This window comes from Rhinatrema bivittatum, chromosome 8, assembly GCF_901001135.1.
Source record: "Rhinatrema bivittatum chromosome 8, aRhiBiv1.1, whole genome shotgun sequence".
NCBI lineage: Eukaryota > Metazoa > Chordata > Amphibia > Gymnophiona > Rhinatrematidae > Rhinatrema > Rhinatrema bivittatum.
This window is the reverse complement of record NC_042622.1, coordinates 26,194,396-26,212,952: the sequence shown is the minus strand read 5'-3', so window position 1 is coordinate 26,212,952 and position 18,557 is coordinate 26,194,396.

Here is an 18,557-nt window from a genome sequence, read left to right as displayed (position 1 = left end):
AAATGTACACGTGCTTAACAACTGGTGTGAGGAATAATATACATGCTTATTGTGTACTACTGGCCAGGTGGGAGTTCTGGGTGAACTGGAGGCAGTTCAGGCTGAAGAACCAAGAGGGTTTTCATGAGCTGCAAAAGAACTGGGCAAACTGGCGGACTAATTGGTAAATCTGGTCATTTCGCTCCCATGCGCATGTTTTAAAATTCACCAACTTAAGCATGTAAAAGCCGACTTCATAAGTCCTGTTTTATTTTGCATATGTAAAATATACACATATATATTTTTTAAATAGCTGGGTAACGTACCATGCGCAATGCACTGATATATGTGGTTTCAATGCATTGCATGCTTTCTTGTATAAGTCTACATACAGGGGTAGATTTTAAAAGAAGCGCGCGCTACCTGGCGCGCGCACATGTACGCCTGATTTTATAACATGCGCAAGCAGACGCGCGCATGTTATAAAATCCGGGGTCGGCGCGTGCAAGGGGGTGCACAATTGTGCACCTTGCGCGCGCCGAGCCGCGCTGCCTTCCCCCTAACCTGACCTTCCCACCCCTTCCTCTAACCTTTCCACCCCTAGCCCTACACTAACCCCCCCGTCCTTTGTCTTACCTTTTGCGCCTGCTGACAGGATGCATCACACAATCCTCCGACACAGCAGCAATGGCCGCTCAGTCGGAGGCCTCTGGTCCCGCAACCTCCCCGCCCCTTTTGTAAAGCCCCGGGACTTGCGCGTGTCCCAGGGCTTTACGCGCGTCGCCAGGCCTTTTTAAAATCCGGCCCATATTGCAGGGTAGATATGCACATAGGAGGCAATTTTCAAAGAAGCACGCGGCCGTCCACATGCATGCGGTTCCTGGCGCGTGCACACGGATGCGCCAATTTTATAACACGCGCACGCCATACGTTTATGCGCAGAAGGGTAGGCATGTCTTGAAGACCCCATTTCCACGCTTAAAACACTATTTTTATAGGGGCAAAAATGCCTTGGAAAACTGCCTTTACAAGGTGCAGGGCAGGTCTGGGCGCATACCTTATCCCACCCAATTTTCAAAGGCAGAATTGAAGACTGAGGTAAAGCCAGCGGGTAAAATAGCACCCAAAGACTTTACACTTCTGTGCACAGTTTGAAAGTCGCCCTCATTATATTAAAAAAAAAAAAAAAAATGTGCCTCAACAAAATTCATGAAATTCAAATGAGTCTAAGGTTGCCAGGATTTCTGTAGTCGATGGGACTTTAATGGTTTAGCCTAGAGCCTTCCCTACACTGAGAAAAACAAGTGTCTTATTTCATAACTTTCCCTTCCTTAGAAAGCAAGAATACATACATTTTATTCTATTTGTGGTCAATAAAATGCTCTTTCAAATTAGCAAATTTTGAGTTCCCATGTCAGCAGAGTGCAGTTGCACAAAAGCCAGTTTCTGGGGTTTTTTTCCCCTCCCAACAATGCATTCACGCCAGCTTCTCTTGTCAGCGTGGAAGTACGTTAGCTGCATGCACTCATAAAACTGAATCTTATGGGAAAAGCTGCAGGAATGTGCCGTAGCGTGGATATCACAAACTGCTCAAATAGACGGTAACTTTCAGACTGGCGCACATACGTCGGCCCGCGCCCAGGGTCACAGCCATTTTATAACACATAAACGCGTGTTCGTGTGCGTGTTATAAAAGAGTCTGGCTGCGCGCACGCCAAATTTTAAGTGGGAACGCACAAATCCCGCTTCATCCACGTAAATCGGGGGGATTTTAAAAGGGGCATGACGCTATTCCCAGTTTTACCAGTTTGTCCCCAGTTTAATAGCCTTCAACACCCCCCCCCCCCAGTTACCCCTGACCCTTAAAACCCCGCAGATCTGCCTAGTATCCTTTATTTTTGAAGTTACACATTGGGCTGGATTTTAAAAGCCCTGCGCGCGTAAATCCTGCCGGATTTACACGCGCAGGGCACTCGCGCACCGGCGCACCTATTTTGCATAGGCCACCGGCGCGCGCAAAGCCCCGGGACGCGCATAAGTCCCAGGGCTTCGTAAAAGGGGCGAGAGGGGGCATGTCCGGGGGGTGTGTCCGGGGTCTGGGGGCGGTCCGGGGCGGGGCCGGGGGTGGGCCGGGAGAGCGGTCCCTAGTCCCCAGGTACTGCGGCCTGTGCCGGGGGATGCCAAGGCGGCGCGCGCAAGTTACGCCTGCTTCAAGCAGGCGTAACTTGCACAACAAAGGTAGGGAGGGATTTAGGTAGGGCTGGGGGGTGGGGTAGATAGGGGAAGGGAGGGGAAGGTGGGGGGACGCGGAAGGAAAGTTCCCTCCGAGGCCGCTCCGATTTCAGAGCGGCCTCGGAGGGAACGGAGGCAGGCTGCGCGGCTCGGCTTGCCGCGCAGCCTGCCTCCGTTCACATGCGCAATGCACATATATAAAACAAACCGTTTTGATTAATTCTTTTGAATTGTAAAGGCGGTATATAAACATTTTTAAATAAATAAAATAAATAAATATATCAGTGCATTGCGCATGGTACATTGCCGGTTGCGCAAACAAAAGTACGCGCGCGCGTACTTATTTAAGATCTACCTCATTATGCATAGCAGAAATAAAGTTAAGCGGCAGAGGATGTTGGTGTGCGCTGTGGTGCATAAGTATTTGCATGCACATCTCAGGTTCACACCCCGAAACCCTCATGCACCCACCCAGACCATGCCCCGCCCCTATTTGACATCTTTGGAGATGTGCGCGCTGCGGTAGATACGTGCATACCTGGGCGGCTTTTGAAATTCACTCTGTGCGCGAGCCTGACTTCTTCACGCATCCGCTAATTAATGCACGCGCTCGGCTTTTAAAATTCACCTTATAATACATGTAATGACGAGTCAGTTCTCTGCACTATTGTGGTCTCTGCCCTCGAGGAGACCAGCTGGCTTTCCCCGTTCCCTCCGAGGCCGCTTTCCTTTCCCCACCACCACCTTCCCCTACCTGTCCCTCCCCCCAGCCCGAACTCCCCTCCCCCCGGTACCTTTATTTCAGAAGTTACGCCTGCCAGAAGTTACGCCAACTGCCGGTGCATGATCCCCCGGCCCAGCGGGAGTGGAGAGGCCTCCGGCCACGCCCTACCCCGCCCGTTTTTTCAAGCCCCGGGACTTACGTGCATCCTGGGGCTTTACACGCGCCTCCGGGCCTTTTGAAAAAAGTCCCGGCGCGCATAATCCACCTGGATTTACGCACGTAGGCTTTTAAAATCTGCCCCTTGGTGTGTGCCTTGCTCTTCAACTTTTCGGTCACACATCAGATCAGTTCTTAAATCTGGTTTCTACAAACTCAGAACATTAGCTGGTTTGAAGAGTTTGCTACATGATTCTGAGTTTCGAATTGTTGCTCAAACTTCCATCTTTCCTTTAATCAACCATTGCAATGGCCTTTATTTAGGCCTCCCTGAAATCACATTGCGTCCTCTTCAACTCCTTCTCAATGCTGCTGCTGGACTGATTGCCGGGGTGAAACGATACATGCACATTACTCCCACACTTGTAGAATTACACTGCCTACCCACTGAGCACAAAATTGGTCTCATACAGTCGGGCTCTTGTTCCTGGTCAAATGCTCTTCTTAAGTTATCCAAACCCTCATGACAGCTAAGATCCTGTCAGAGAGGCCGGTTAGATGTTCCTTCCCTATAAAACGCACGACTCCTTGTAAGAAGAGAGTCCGCCTTTTCAGTGGCAGCTCCCGCACTATGGCACTCCTTTCCTGAAGAAGTGCGTCTTGGTTCTTGTGTTAAAACATTGAGAGGTCTTCTCAAAACCTTCCGTTTTAAGAAGGCATACTTTTGATTACTACAGGCTTGATGCCTTCCATATTAAGGCATGCTCTCAGGTCTATTTAATGTTTTTGTTTCCTCTGATTTGTTTAATTGTATGTAACATACATTTTTAAGGATGTTTTATTTTGTACAGGCCTTCATTGTGTTAGGCGACCAATACATTTTAATAAAATCTAAATCTTTTGGGGGCCTAATCTGCATTCGCACAGGCCCGAAGTTTCATCCTAGGCCTCTCCCTCTGGGGGCTCACGAAAGGGAGACGGGCGAAAGAAGAAAAATCTCGAAGACCCTCCACAGGATCTTCCCCTGGGAACACAGGCACAGGCTGGGAAGTTGTTTGGAGTCCTGTGTAAAACTCTAAGGGATCTCCCTGACCGTGTAGGATTTTTCCAAGAGTATGGGACACTGACACTCTCAGTTCAGGAGAGTTAGGGGCCCCAGGAATCTGAATTGTTAACACTTACACAGCAAGGACAGGACACGCCCCTGTAATGTTATTTGGTGAAATGGGACATTGAATATCCTTTTGAAGAGATCAGTAAAGGGTTACTGTTTGATCACCCAGCCCCATGTCCTGCGTTATTTATTCCAGCCATACCTCAGCACCGCACCTGCATGTTACCGGAAGATTCATCTCACCACCTGGGCCAGAAAGTCCAGTTTCCCCGTAGAAAGGATCCACCCCTGGGGTACCTGCATCAGAAGGGGTTGAGTGGGGAGAAAGTCCCAAGAGACAGAAATTCTTTTGTTTACCCTTGGAGGTAATGCCCTTCCAATGGAAAGGGTTACACAAATAAGTTGGCATCCAAAATGTCTTAACATAAGAAGACTGGCAATATTTAGAGATGTGCACAGCATAAGCTGTCATTTCGTGGGAACAGTTCATTGTTTTTTACATTTTATTTCCTTTTTTTTTTTGTTTTGCTTTTGGTTTCGGAAAATGGTGCAGTCTATTTGCAAATAGTGAATGCTATTTTCTGATACCAAAAACTAAATAATGACAAACCCCAGAGTCTCTGGAGACCCTCCTGTTCTACCCACCAGCCCTGCCACCCTTGGAGGCAGCCGTTTCCCCAGACAAATTAATATTTATGTTAAAAACACCCCGGTCACAGGCCCTGCTCCCAACCCTAAGTCCCCTCCCCTTTGTTAAAAATACCCCCAAAGAGCCAACCCCCCCCCCCCCATCATCCACCCTAGCTCACATTCCTGACACCCCCAGACTTACCAAATCCTCCTCAGTAGTCTAGTGGGGGCTCGGAGCAACCCTTCTACTCCTGGACCCTCAGCCACCATTTAGAAAAATGGTGCCGGGCGCCCTTTGCCCCATTATGTGACTATAGCCCCTGACTCATGATGGGGCAAAGGGCTGGCTGGCCCCATTTTTCAAAACGGTGCTGCTTGTTCTTTTGCCTCTAACATGAGGCAGGTGCTACCCAATGGTTCTAGTAGCCCCTGCCATATAATAGTGGTAAAGGGCCATCCAGTGCCATTTTTCAAAATGGCACCAATAGCCTCCGTCACATGATATGGGCAAAAAAATAAAACAGCTGGTGCTTTTGAAAAAATTGTGGCCACCAAGTCCAGGAGTGCAGGCGGTGCTCTGGGCCTCCACTAGACCACCAGAGAAGATTTGGTAAGTTTGGGGGGATTGGGAGGGTGGGCTAGGGTGGATGATAGGGGGGTTGAAGGCAGGGACTGTGACTGGGTTGTTTTTTTTTTAAAGAAATATTACTTTTTCTGGGGAAACAGGTCTCCTAAGACCCCTGGGTTGCACTGTTTGTCGGGGTGCCAGCGCACACTATTTGCAAATAGTGCGCAATGTTTAGAAATAGTGCTCACAACATAGGAAAACACCACAAACTTTTGTTGACATTGTCTATGTCGTTTCAAGCAACAGGACATCCCTAGTACTCTTGTGATCTTTTTGCCCAAAACAGTGATTGGAAGCTGATGCTCAATGCTCAAAGACGAGAGTTGCTTACCCAAAGCAAAAGTCCATTTGGTTACTGAGCATTTTCTGCCAGCATTGCATATTTTAGACTCATTCATCCTTTTTCATTTTCTCAGGCAAGCATTTTGCCTTTTTCCTTAACTTGAAAATGACTTTGTATTATTTGTAGCTGGAGCTCAATAGATTTGTGCCTCGGTGGATGATTCTTCTTTGTTGGCTTTGTGTTGAGTAGCTGCAAATATTGCTGGAATGAGTACTCAACTTGACCAACCTTGCCTACCCTCAGCAATCCCCCCCCCCCCCCCCCAGCCCCTCACCAGCACCACCACCAGCCCTGTCTCCAATTGGGACATCCTCTCAGAGACACAGGAGCTCTTAAAAGTAAGCAGCAAACGGGATGCACTCACATCCTGTGGCTGTTGTGTGTGAACAAGGCAGGCAGAGAGGATAAAACACTGATGATTATCGCCATTCTTTCAACTTGTGCACAGCTGGTACGGTCATCCATTTCTCAGGGTTCAGAGGTGATAAGGAAAGGTGATTTGCCAGCAATATTCTTCAGAGAGTATGTATGGCATTGACTGAGCTGAATCAATGGTGCAGTATGCTTGGTGTACTCCTTAGGATCAGGTCTCGCTCATTGGCGAAGAGAGGGTTGCTAACCTGGTACCATCTGCACGACAAGCTCTTACAAGATGAGGCCTAAGGGCTGATTCACTAAATCTTATTTCCTCAGACCTATGAGGGGATAATGGGTAGTTCTACTGCGCAGAGATAGGGAAGCATTGCCAGGACTTAGGGCTTTTCTGAGGGATGTAAGAAGACCAGTCTGGCTTGATATAAAGGAGCACATTAGGGGAGTTTCCTTTATTTTATCATGGGGTTATTTTATGATGTAAAACTGTTTTGGTTTAGTTGATAATATTCAGTTGTATTCATTCATTTATTGATATTTGTTTATTGTGTTGGATATTGATGTCATATTGGGTGGTAATTTTCAAATGCATTTTCGCTCATAACACAATTTTACAAGCAGAAGCGGGGTTTAAAAAAAATTGTTTTATTGACCAGTGCGCCGGTAAACGTACGCACAGACTTCATGTTCACACACAAATCTACCCCAACTGTACGGCGGCATCCCCGCGGGGTTGAGTTTTCACTTACGTGCACACTTTTTGACTTTAAAAAAAAAAAAATGCGTGAAGTGTACAAGGGACCTTTCCCTACCCCATATAGCAGATGTTACTTATGCAGGTACTTTCGGTGGGGCAGTTTTCAAAGCGATTGTGCTTGTGCACATAAATCATCTTTCCAAACGGGTGAATTTTAAAAGCCATACGCGCACCAAAGCGTGGGGATACGTGCACATAGCGACCCAATGCGTTACTCGCGGATTTTAAGAGGCGCCCAGGTACATGTGCATCTCCCGGTATGCGAGTACAATTTTTTCACGAAAGGGGGGGCATGGGCATGGTATGGGTGGAGCACAGGCGGGTCATGGGCATTCCAGGAAATATGAATGAACGTAAATATTTACGCACACCAGCATGCGCCAGGGTCCCTGTCTGCGTAACTTCACTTCGGCTGTGGACAGCGTGTAAGTCATGATAAAGAAGCCCCCTAGGCTAGTCAGCGGGGTTTTAAGGGTCAGGGCTAATAAGGTGAAAGGAAGGCAAGTTAGACAGGGGGTTTAGGAAGTCCTTTCCTTTCCTGGGGTGAACTGGGAACAAACTGGGGAAACGGGTAATTGCGTCAGCGCGCGTATCTACTAAAATCCACCCACTTACTTGATCAAGATGGCAGATGCGCGCGTCAATCAAAATTGTGCCCACATGTACGCACGTATAGCCGATTCTATACAATGCGCGCATATATGTGCATATAGTATAACATCGCCACATCTATGTGTGCAAGCCGGCAAACGTGCGTACATGTGCTCCCGCGCACAGGTCTTAAAATTGACCCATAAGCATAAACCAAGGTTTGGGTGTATTAAGCAGAGACTTATATGTGCTAGTTAGTTGTTTTGCATACCTATTTAGTTTTACATATTTTTTAACTCACAATGCTTACTGCATATGGAGTTAAAATTTTGAGGGTTTTTTTTTTAGGTAGAGTGTTAAGAAATTGAGCAATACAGCACATCATTTTTATTCCTGTCCTATTACATCCGGCCCTCAGAGATCAAATACCTGCTACGCTGATGATCTGGTCATTTTATCCTGTACTCTAGAAGGTCACAAGAGAACCTAAACCTGCTAGAGAGCCACTGCAAACCATGGGCTCTACAAGCCAATCTGGAAAAGACAAAAATGAAGATAAGTTTAGAAAAAGCAAAAAAAAAAAAATCCAAGTCTAATTCAAATTCTGCCTAAATAAAGAGGAAGTTGAGCACACTCTGGAATGTCCATACCTTGGCCTGACAAAGGGCATCAGGAAGTTTTAAACTGGCTATAAAACAATTAAAAAAACACAACCCCTCTAAAAGCCTGATATGCAATAAAGAAACCTCTGGACAGATTCAGTCCCCCAGTAAAGCTACTATTAAAATTCTTTGAGAGCATCGTTCAACCAATCCTCATATATGGGGGTCTAATATTAACTCCAAACTATCCATAATGGAACCCCCAATAGAAATCCTGCACCTCCATTTCTGCCAGTAAGTACTCCATGCCCATGGAAAGAGCCCTAATAATGGGTGCAGAGCAGAGTTAGGATGCTTCCCCTTTATTTGATTATTTAAAAGCCTGCCATATTTCGCCTTTGCCTGGAGGTAGGTCAAAGGTGGCTAGCATAAAGTAGCATGGCATTCAGCCTCAGGTACAAATTTAGACTGTAAGCCCTCTGGGAATAGGGAAATACCTACAGTACCTGAATGTAATCCGCTTTGAAGTGCTGAAAAAAAAGTGTGAAAAGCGGAATGTAAAAACCAAAGCAAGTAAATAAATAAACAAACAAATAAATTAAATAAATAAGTAATGGATATATGCGCATATGATATACAGATATGATATAGCATGCATGTAGATAGAGCAGAAGTGTTGTACATTTGGTAGAAATAAAGGAGGTAGGCACATTGGGTATAAATGGCAGATATAGAGATAAGAAGTTGAGCACCAGTGGTATGTGAGATAATAAGGACCAATTAGTTAGTGGGGAATTGCATTCATTTCTAATGAATGCCAAAAATGGAATGAAAGAAGCCATTTTTGGTTTGATCCAAATGGAACAAACCAAAAATAGCCTCCTACCAAAAACACCCCAAAATGTTCAGGTATTTTTGTATTCGTGGCATTAAAAAAAAAAAAAGGGAGGGGACTCTGGTGGCCCTGCCTGAGTCTCCCTGGGCCAAAAAAAACGAATCTGGCCTGCCCCCGAGGCAGCCTTATGCCCTGTACCGGGCCCGGTGCCAGGTCCTGCCCAGAGCCAGCCTAGCAGCAGCTGGGGCTGTGGCCTTCCCCATTTAAAATTGCTGGGGAACTCCCATCCTAGACCCCAAAAGACAGGAGCAACCCCCACTCGCTGCTGCCCTATGGTTCCCAGTTGAAAAATGGGACCGACTGGTTCTGAGAGCAGCGCCAATATGTTTTACGGCCGTATACGTTTATATTTACGTTTATTGTTATTTATGAATCGCCTAACACCAAAAGGACTAGGCGATGAACAAGAATACAATCATAATATTAATATCATAAGACAAATAACACAGCTGTTTATGGCCGTAAAACAAACTAGCACCTGTCTCAGAGCCAGCTAGCACCATTTTTCAACAAGCAGCTATGAGGAAGGAGCAAGTGGGGAACATTTCCTGCTCCTTTTCATTATGGAAACCTCCATGGGGTAAGGGGGAGGACCACAGGAGCCATGGAAGGCAGGGTTATTTTTTTTTTTTCATCTTTTGGCAAATGATGTGTGCTTTTTGCTAAAAATGCACATTGTTTGCTGAAACAAAAATATCTGGAAATGTTCAGATTTTTTTTGAATGATTCAAATTTTGGTTTGGTTGTAACGAACGAAACAAAAAATCAAGTCATTCGTCGTGTTTTGCACATTTGTTGTAAATGAATACGCATCCCTATCTCCTAGTGGGAGGTGCAGATTGGAAACCAGAACAGGCCGGACTATTGCAAATCCCTACACAGAAAATACATACTAGCAGGACACCTCACCTCTGCCAAACATGCAGGACACCAAATACAGAGCAGGCAACTACAAACTAGAAATTGAAATACACACGAGGCTCTGTCCCGTTCAGGTGTTTGGTACAGGAGCAATTGGGGAGGGTCACGGACCAGGACCTCCCAAGGTTCCCGCACAGGGGAAGGAAAAGTCAGACTTTTCAAGGCCTTTAGGATTTTGTTCTCTCTGTGGCTTTTCTGCACACTAGTATGGTCACACCAAAAATCACTCTGCACTCCAGCTGTTGTTCAAAATAGTCTTTAGTTAGGGAAAGCATAGTCCAAATAATCAGGAACACCAGGGGTAGTGCTCTACAGTAACCAAGTCTCATCACACTTCAATATGGCTGCATCATGTAGGACGTCAAGGTGTCTAGAGGTTTAATGTCCCAGGTACCTGGGATGAGATTATGGTGTGACTGGCTTTGATAAATTTTATAAGTATTGATCTTCCTATGTTGAATTGTGAATAAAAAAATGATTTCTTATGCTTATAGATTTTCTGCAACTGGCCCCTGAGGCAGACGTTGTGACGTTGAAACACTGGCAGTGCGCTGGGCATTTACCTGTCTGTTTGGAAGGCCAAAATAATCCAGGATTTTGTGCACTGCAGTCATTACTTGGGACTTCCCAGCACCTGAATAGACCTAATGTTCACCACATTGAGTTCATGCCTTTATTGAAATGGACTGGGAGGGAACTGGGGTAGGCCTATTCATGTCACTGCGTGTTTTTGTTTCAAAATTCTCTGCCCCCCACGCGTGCGACTGGGCACCTGTGCTTATATACTCACGCTGATACAAAATCGGGCATGCATGTGTGCTTGGGCATCGGATTTCATAACATGCACGTGGCAACGCGCGCATGATATAAAATCAGTGCGTCCATGTGCGCGCACCGAGAACTGTGAGCACATGGACGCGTGAGAGCGGGTTTTACAATCTAGCTTTATGTGAGGCCTGTACTCTTCTTTAGGTGAACTTTAGTTTGAGGGAAATCCCTGCCAAGCATTGCCTGCCAGTGCAAGGTTACCGCAAGATTAAAAGAGACACCGGATGAGAGTTTTGACTAAGCTGAGGATTTTTTGAGACTGGAGGCGAAAACCTGGAGCTTCCTGGAGATGGCAACTCCCAAGACCTGGAAGCCAGGAAACTGAAGATCTGTAGACTTCCAGCTAAGATAAGGGGCTACAATGACGGTGCTCACTCCAGAGAAGAGCTTTGGTTGTTAGAGAATTTTTACCAGGCTTATGGTTTTGAGGAGGCTCCTTTTTCTCACCCCTTCTTATTTGGGGTTGGAGTTGTATCAGCTCAGTCTTGCAGTGGGACGGGAGGTCAGATACTTAAGAAAAGAGTGAAGAAATCGGAAGACCCTCCATAGAATCTTCATCACCAGGACACAGGTGCAGGCCAGATAAACATTTCAGATCAACCGAAGACTCAGGTTGGATTGTTCTTTGCTCAAAGGGGACCCAGAATTTGGGTTTCCTGGACACTCAGTGATAAGGTGTTAGGAAGATAAGGCCATCGCAGAAAGATTAAATGATTTCTTTGCTTCGGTGTTTACTGAAGAGGATGTTGGGGAGGTACCCGTACTGGAGAAGGTTTTCGTGGGTAATGATTCAGATGGACTGAACCAAATCACGGTGAACCTAGAAGATGTGGTAGGCCTGATTGACAAACTGAAGAGTAGTAAATCACCTGGACCGGATGGTATATACCCCAGAGTTCTGAAGGAACTAAAAAATGAAATTTCAAACCTATTAGTAAAAATTTGTAACCTATCATTAAAATCATCCATTGTACCTGAAGACTGGAGGGTGGCTAATGTAACCCCAATATTTAAAAAGGGCTCCAGGGGTGATCCGGGAAACTACAGACCGGTTAGCCTGACTTCAGTGCCAGGAAAAATAGTGGAAAGTGTTCTAAACATCAAAATCACAGAACATATGGAAAGACATGGTTTAATGGAACAAAGTCAGCATGGCTTTACCCAGGGCAAGTCTTGCCTCACAAATCTGCTTCATTTTTGAAGGAGTTAATAAACATGTGGATAAAGGTGAACTGGATTTTCAGAAGGCGTTTGACAAAGTCCCTCATGAGAGGCTTCTAGAAAAAGTAAAAAGTCATGGGATAGGTGGCAATGTCCTTTGGTGGATTACAAACTGGCTAAAAGACAGGAAACAGAGAGTTGGATTAAATGGACAATTTTCTCAGTGGAAGGGAGTGGGCAGTGGAGTGCCTCAGGGATCTGTACTGGGACCCTTACTTTTCAATATGTTTATAAATGATCTGGAAAGAAATATGACAAGTGAGGTAATCAAATTTGCAGATGATACAAAATTGTTCAGAGTAGTTAAATCACAAGCAGATTGTGATAAATTGCAGGAAGATCTTGTGAGACTGGAAAATTGGGCATCAAAATGGCAGATGAAATTTAATGTGGATAAATGCAAGGTGTTGCATATAGGGAAAAATAACCCATGCTATAGTTACACAGTGTTAGGTTCCATATTAGGTGCTACAACCCAAGAAAGAGATCTAGGCTTCATAGTGGATAATACATTGAAATCATCGGTTCAGTGTGCTGCGGCAGTCAAAAAAGCAAACAGAATGTTGGGAATTATTAGAAAGGCAATGGTGAATAAAATGGAAAATGTCATAAAGCCTCTGTATCGCTCCATGGTGAGACCCCACCTTGAATACTGTGTACAATTCTGGTCACCGCATCTCAAAAAAGATATAATTGCGATGGAGAAGGTACAGAGAAGAGCGACCAAAATGATAAGGGGAATGGAACAGCTCCCCTATGAGGAAAGACTAAAGAGGTTAGGACTTTTCAGCTTGGAAAAGAGATGGCTGAGGGGGGATATGATAGAGGTGTTTAAAATCATGAGAGGTCTAGAATGGGTAGATGTGAATCGGTTATTTACTCTTTCAGATAATAGAAAGACTAGGGGGCACTCCATGAAGTTAGCATGTGGCACATTTAAAACTAATCGGAGAAAGTTCTTTTTCACTCAACGCACAATTAAACTCTGTAATTTGTGGCAGAGGATGTGGTCAGTGCAGTTAGTATAGCTGTGTTTAAAAAAGGATTGGATACGTTTTTTGAGAAGTCCATTACCTGCTATTAATTAAGTTGACTTAGAAAATAGCCACTGCTATTACTAGCAACGGTAACATAGAATAGACTTAGTTTTTGGGTACTTGCCAGGTTCTTATGGCCTGGATTGGCCACTGTTGGAAACAGGATGCTGGGCTTGATGTACCCTTGGTCTGACCCAGCATGGCATGTTCTTATGTTTTTAAGACAATTTCACAATCAATTTTTGGATTATCAATGGGTGCCTAAAAGTTGGTATGTTGACAAGACATTATTGAAATAATACTAATTTTGACTACAAAATAAAATCAGCACATTTTTTCTTAACACAACAAACAATATACAGTCTGGTATATGATTATAACTGGAGTGCTTTAGCCTTTGTGTTATGGCTTAATTGCACCATATATAATACCAGAGTTTACACTTTTTGAATAGACTGATTTGGGTTTTTAAGTGGTGGTTTGGCTTTCTGTGGATTTTGTAGCGTACAACAAACAAAAAAACAAACAAACACATGTTTATGTAGGAACTCTGACATTTTATTGATAGATTTTTTTAAATGAAATTGTCATCCTCCAAAAAACCCGAAAGCTAAATATCCATGCAGGCATGGGTGAGACCATGTTCTCCTTGGGTATTTAACTTGGCATTTTCAGATTTCAAGTTGATTTTTACTTTTTCAAATTATCTTTCTATTGATGCAGGCATGACCATGCCAGCTAATGTGCGACCTATAATAAACATTGAAAGAAAAACAAACCATTGGTTACGTTTATGTTAAAAAAAATTATGGTCAAAAATCAACTTGATTAATCGACTAAAATGCCACTTCTAATTAATCGATAAGGGGATTTTAGTGCTAACCATGCCCCTTGAGTTTCTAAATCTAGATTTGTTCCTATAGCAATATTATCAAATATATTTGAATAACTCCTAAACTTTCCTACATTTTATGATGATATAAAGTTGTCTGCCTGTCACTGGAAGGTACACAATGAGATCAAGGATGTGTTTTTCCTAGCAACAATAATCATTTGAAAGAGCACATCCTTCCTATTCATATTGCATTTTATGTTTTGAATAGTGCTGACAGGTGAAGTGAATTCACAGTATTTAATACAAAAATATATTGCTATGGATTGATAGTGCTCATAAAAATGCTGAAATATCCAGGCAATTGGCAAAAGTTTTGCAGTCTCCATTTTATTATCTCAACTAGGGAGTTTGGGGTAAAGAGAAAAAGTGACACTGAACTAGCCAAAAAGCTTGTTAGCCAGCCATATTATAGAATCTTGGAATCCAGTTTGTATTTATTTGAATTTGAATGCTTTTCAGTATCTCTTAAAACCACGACGTCCATCTGGGTTCACGGAAGCTTTGGTAAAAGGAGATCAGACCAATCCATTTCAGCCTTGGAGACCAATGTACTAAACTGTGCTGAATATTGTCCAAGTATGCACATTAACTTGCGTTTAGCAAATGTAGCTAGAGGTGATGGAAATATATGCAAATGAGCTCAGAAGGTAAAGAATATGTATTATATATCTTAGGTATTTAGCAAAAAACATTTAACTGCATCTGGTGGCCGGCAGGACTTAGGTGGATCCCTAGAGTGGTAACAATAACTAAAGTCCAAAAGCACATCAGGGTCAGGGCAAGCAGAAGACTGACAGAGTCAGAGACAGGCCAAGGTCGGGGCAGGCAGCTAAGAGTGATCAGTCTAGGCAAGGGGTCAGGTCCAGGTGGCAGGCAATTGTGGTCAGATCCAGGCAAGGAGTTATGTCTAAGCAGCAGGCAATCGTAGTCAGGTCCAAACAAGAGGTCAAGATCCAGAGAGTCAGGCCAAGGATAGATGAAGACACACTGAAGACACTGAACAAAACAGATAAGAGAAGACGAGGCTGGACAAGAAAGGCTGGATGAGGAAAGCTGGAGAAGATAAGGCTGGAGACGACAAGGAAGGAGGAGGCAAGGCTGCACGATGCAAGGCAGGAAGCAAGGTTGGAGAAAACAAGGCTGGACAAGGCAAGGAAGAAGACAAGGCTGGAGAAGACAATGCCAGTCAAGGCAAGGCTGAAAGGCAAGGAAGAACATGGCACCAGAACAGAAGGATCAGGAACATTAGGTAAGGCTTAGGCTATAAGGCAAGGCAGAAAACCCCATTGCTGAGGCAAGGAAAAGGAGAATGGTTGGTCCTTAAATAGGGCGCCAGGTGAGGTCATCACTAGGCACCGTGAAGCAGCTTTCTCACTGTGGGGCCTTTAAGGTGCATGCAGTTGTGCGTGCCCACCTAAAGCTGGTGCAGAGAGGAGAGGGAGCAGTATCTTGGCACAGAGAGGAGGGGGAGCAGTGTCTTGGTGGCGACCCTGCTGCATGGCACTCTCGGGTGGCGTCCGAAGCCTTGGCGTGCATGGCGTAAGTGTGGCCGATCACAGGGCCTGCCCACGGCCGGCCAAATATAACATCCAGGATCTGTTACTAGTTGTGTAGATTCTCATAATTGGACAATGACTCCTCAGACTGTTGAGATGCAGCACAGGCAACAATAAAAACAATATTATTTCAAATTTACAGTCTTGGTTGAGTAAGATATTCAAGGCTGCAACTCAAAATGGGATATGCAGATTGATTCATCATTATTCTTGTAATCTGGGAATAATTAACGATTCTACAAGACTGAATGAGTTGACCTTGTTCGGAAATTTGCAAACGCCAAGTGAGCCAAAGGCAAAATTCAAATTGAACATTGCAGAAGTTTTACGGGAACATCAAATTCAGGACTCAAGAAAGCCAAACTTTAATCTTTAACCTAGATTATGAGTAAGTATCAATCCCAGTGTGAGGAAGGAAAAGCTACCTATTTTGTAAAACTAAGAGAAAAATACCTACTGTAATATGGTTATTAATTATTGTTATTATTTGTGATAGCTGTGGGTGGATCCTTGGGCCGGTGGCAGATGACCACGCCCTCGGGGGAAGATCCCGAGAGGGACCACCGGTCAGGCTCAGAGTTGGGAGACAGACACACACAAGTTCTTTTATGAAAAAGTTTTTGAGAACCACCAGAAGTGGCAGTAGTGAGCTGGAATAACCCAGCTGGGCTGTAGTCCCTCAGGTACTGGAACAGCAATCCCAGGAAGGCTGAGCTGTAGAGAAACTGAGATAGTGAGTAGGCAGAATTCAGGAACAGAACCTTGATGGTAACACTCACACTGTAGTCTCTTAGAACAGCCCAGGCTCTGGAATGAAGTAGGCCCTTGAGGAGCAAGTACCTGGTTCCAGGGAAAGCTCTGAGAGAGATGGTAACTCACTGGTATTGTAGGCAGCGGTGACTTCCTGGCAGAAGTTATATTCAGTAGCAGGTCTGGGAACGTGGGCCCTCGAGGAGTGAGTACTGGTTCCAGACTGCGACCTGAAAAGTAAAAGAGAGAGCGAGGCCCCCGAGGAGCGGGAACCCCTGGTAAAGTCCGAGGAGGCAGAGCAGCAAGGTAAGCCGAGAGCGAATCCCATCCGCAGCAATACCTGGAGGCAGCTAGGTAGGAAACCCTTTGCTAACTCGATTAGTTAGCGAAATGAAAGACCTTTAAATAATCAAAGATGATGACGTCATCTCAGGGGGATGACTCTGAGGTTCGCGCCACTGCTGGTAATTGAGTCGGGGCTGCGCCACACACGCGCACTTAGGCCTGGCGGAAGGCAGCGCCTAGCCGGTTCGGGAACGCCGGAGGAGGTTGGAAAGATGACGTCGCGGCAGCCAAACTTCCATCAATCCAGGAGGGAGTCGCCAAAAAGGTAAGGAGGGCGGAGTGGAGACGTCGGGCTGCGACGGTCACAACAATTATAGACTTTGACTTCCACTAACAATCAATGATTTCTGCCAATGCAACAGCATCTTTTTAATTCTATGCTTCTTCACCATTTGTCGTTGTGCCATTTTATATCTAGCTCATGCTCTTAGACAAGGCTGGATTCATAATTTGGGTCCCTATAGGTATTGGGGAGAGGCTGGGAGCCCCCCCCCCTCCCCCACCCACCAAAATTATCAAGAGAATGGGGGGGAGGGGCAAGTCTTCTTCTCCCCCAAAATCATTGGAGGGTGTGGGGATTAGGTGTATAAGACCCCTCCGTTCCTCCCTTTAGAAACCATCGGCGGGTGTGTGAGAGAGAGAGGGATGTCCGCCCTCTTTTCCAGAAACTATCATGGCTGGGGGATGGAACTACTTCCTTCACAATTAATATTCATATGACATACTTCAGGATGTTTGGTTTGTCTGCATATTTTGGGTTAGGCATCTCCATGGTTTGGGAAACACTGGTTTACAAGAACAGTGCAATAAACGCAGGGTCAAAAAAAATGGGCAAAACAAAGCAGCTCAACTGATTCGTTCTACTGTGAGAGGTTGTGGTTGAACTCCTGCTATATTTCTCTTGCTTCAGTTCATTTGCATCTTTGTGCTGCACCAAATGTCCATGAAAATAAGAGAGGCAGCAATCCAGAAATGTCTCAGTTTCGCCTAAACCAATGAGTAACAGGAGACTTTTGTGTGTGTGTGTGTGGGGGGGTGGGGGGGGTGTTAAGTCAGCTAATGGCCAAACAGCTGGGACTTTATCAGTCTCAATGGGCGTAATATTCAGTCACTGGCAGAACTGCAAAGTTAGCTGGATAATCTTATCCTGCGAACTTTGGAGGGATATTCAGAGGTGCAACCACACTACTGAATGAATCCAGCTAAATTAGAGATGGTCAGATAAGTTTAAGACAGCTCATTGGCCAGGGAAGTTATCTAGCTAACTCTGAATATTGGAGTTAGTCCCATTGTAACTCCTCCCAGAAAGACCTCTGCGTTATTCGGCTACATTTTAGCTGGACAATGAGATAGCTGGTGCTAAAATTGAGCCAGATAAGTGCCCAAAATATTCAAAAGTTATCATTTAGTCAGATAACTTGAAAGATATCCAGCTCAATATGGACCCCAGTGTCTTTTTTAATCTTCTGAGCCCATAAAATGCATGAGAATGAACTATACCTAAAGTGATTTATCATTCTTGTGCCAGTTCTGCTAAATCCTGAGATGCTTAGTCCTCTTCCTGTTCTTCTAGTGCCATCAAAAACACTGCAAGAAATATTAGTCTCCAGTCATATGGTTTATATTCCATTTTTAAATTTCTAGGTGTGACAGTAGCATTCACAAACAAACAGAGAGACCCAGCTTTGTTGGGGCTGCCATTCATTTTCTGATGAAATGAAATGAGGTTTTCTTGTTGCATTTTTCAGTTGGGTTTGAAAATGAATGCACATCCTCCAAACTTTACATCAAACAAACATGGCTGAAATTGGTCTGATGTTAGGTCTAATTTTGAATTGTTTGCACAATCCTGATTCGGATGGTTATATTGCTGACAGTTTGCTGTTCTACTACGGTGTGTATTAGAAAGAAACAGTGTTTTCCAGCCTGGTCTTTAAGTCCCCCCAATAGGCTGTTTTTCATCCGTAATGTATAAGCAAGA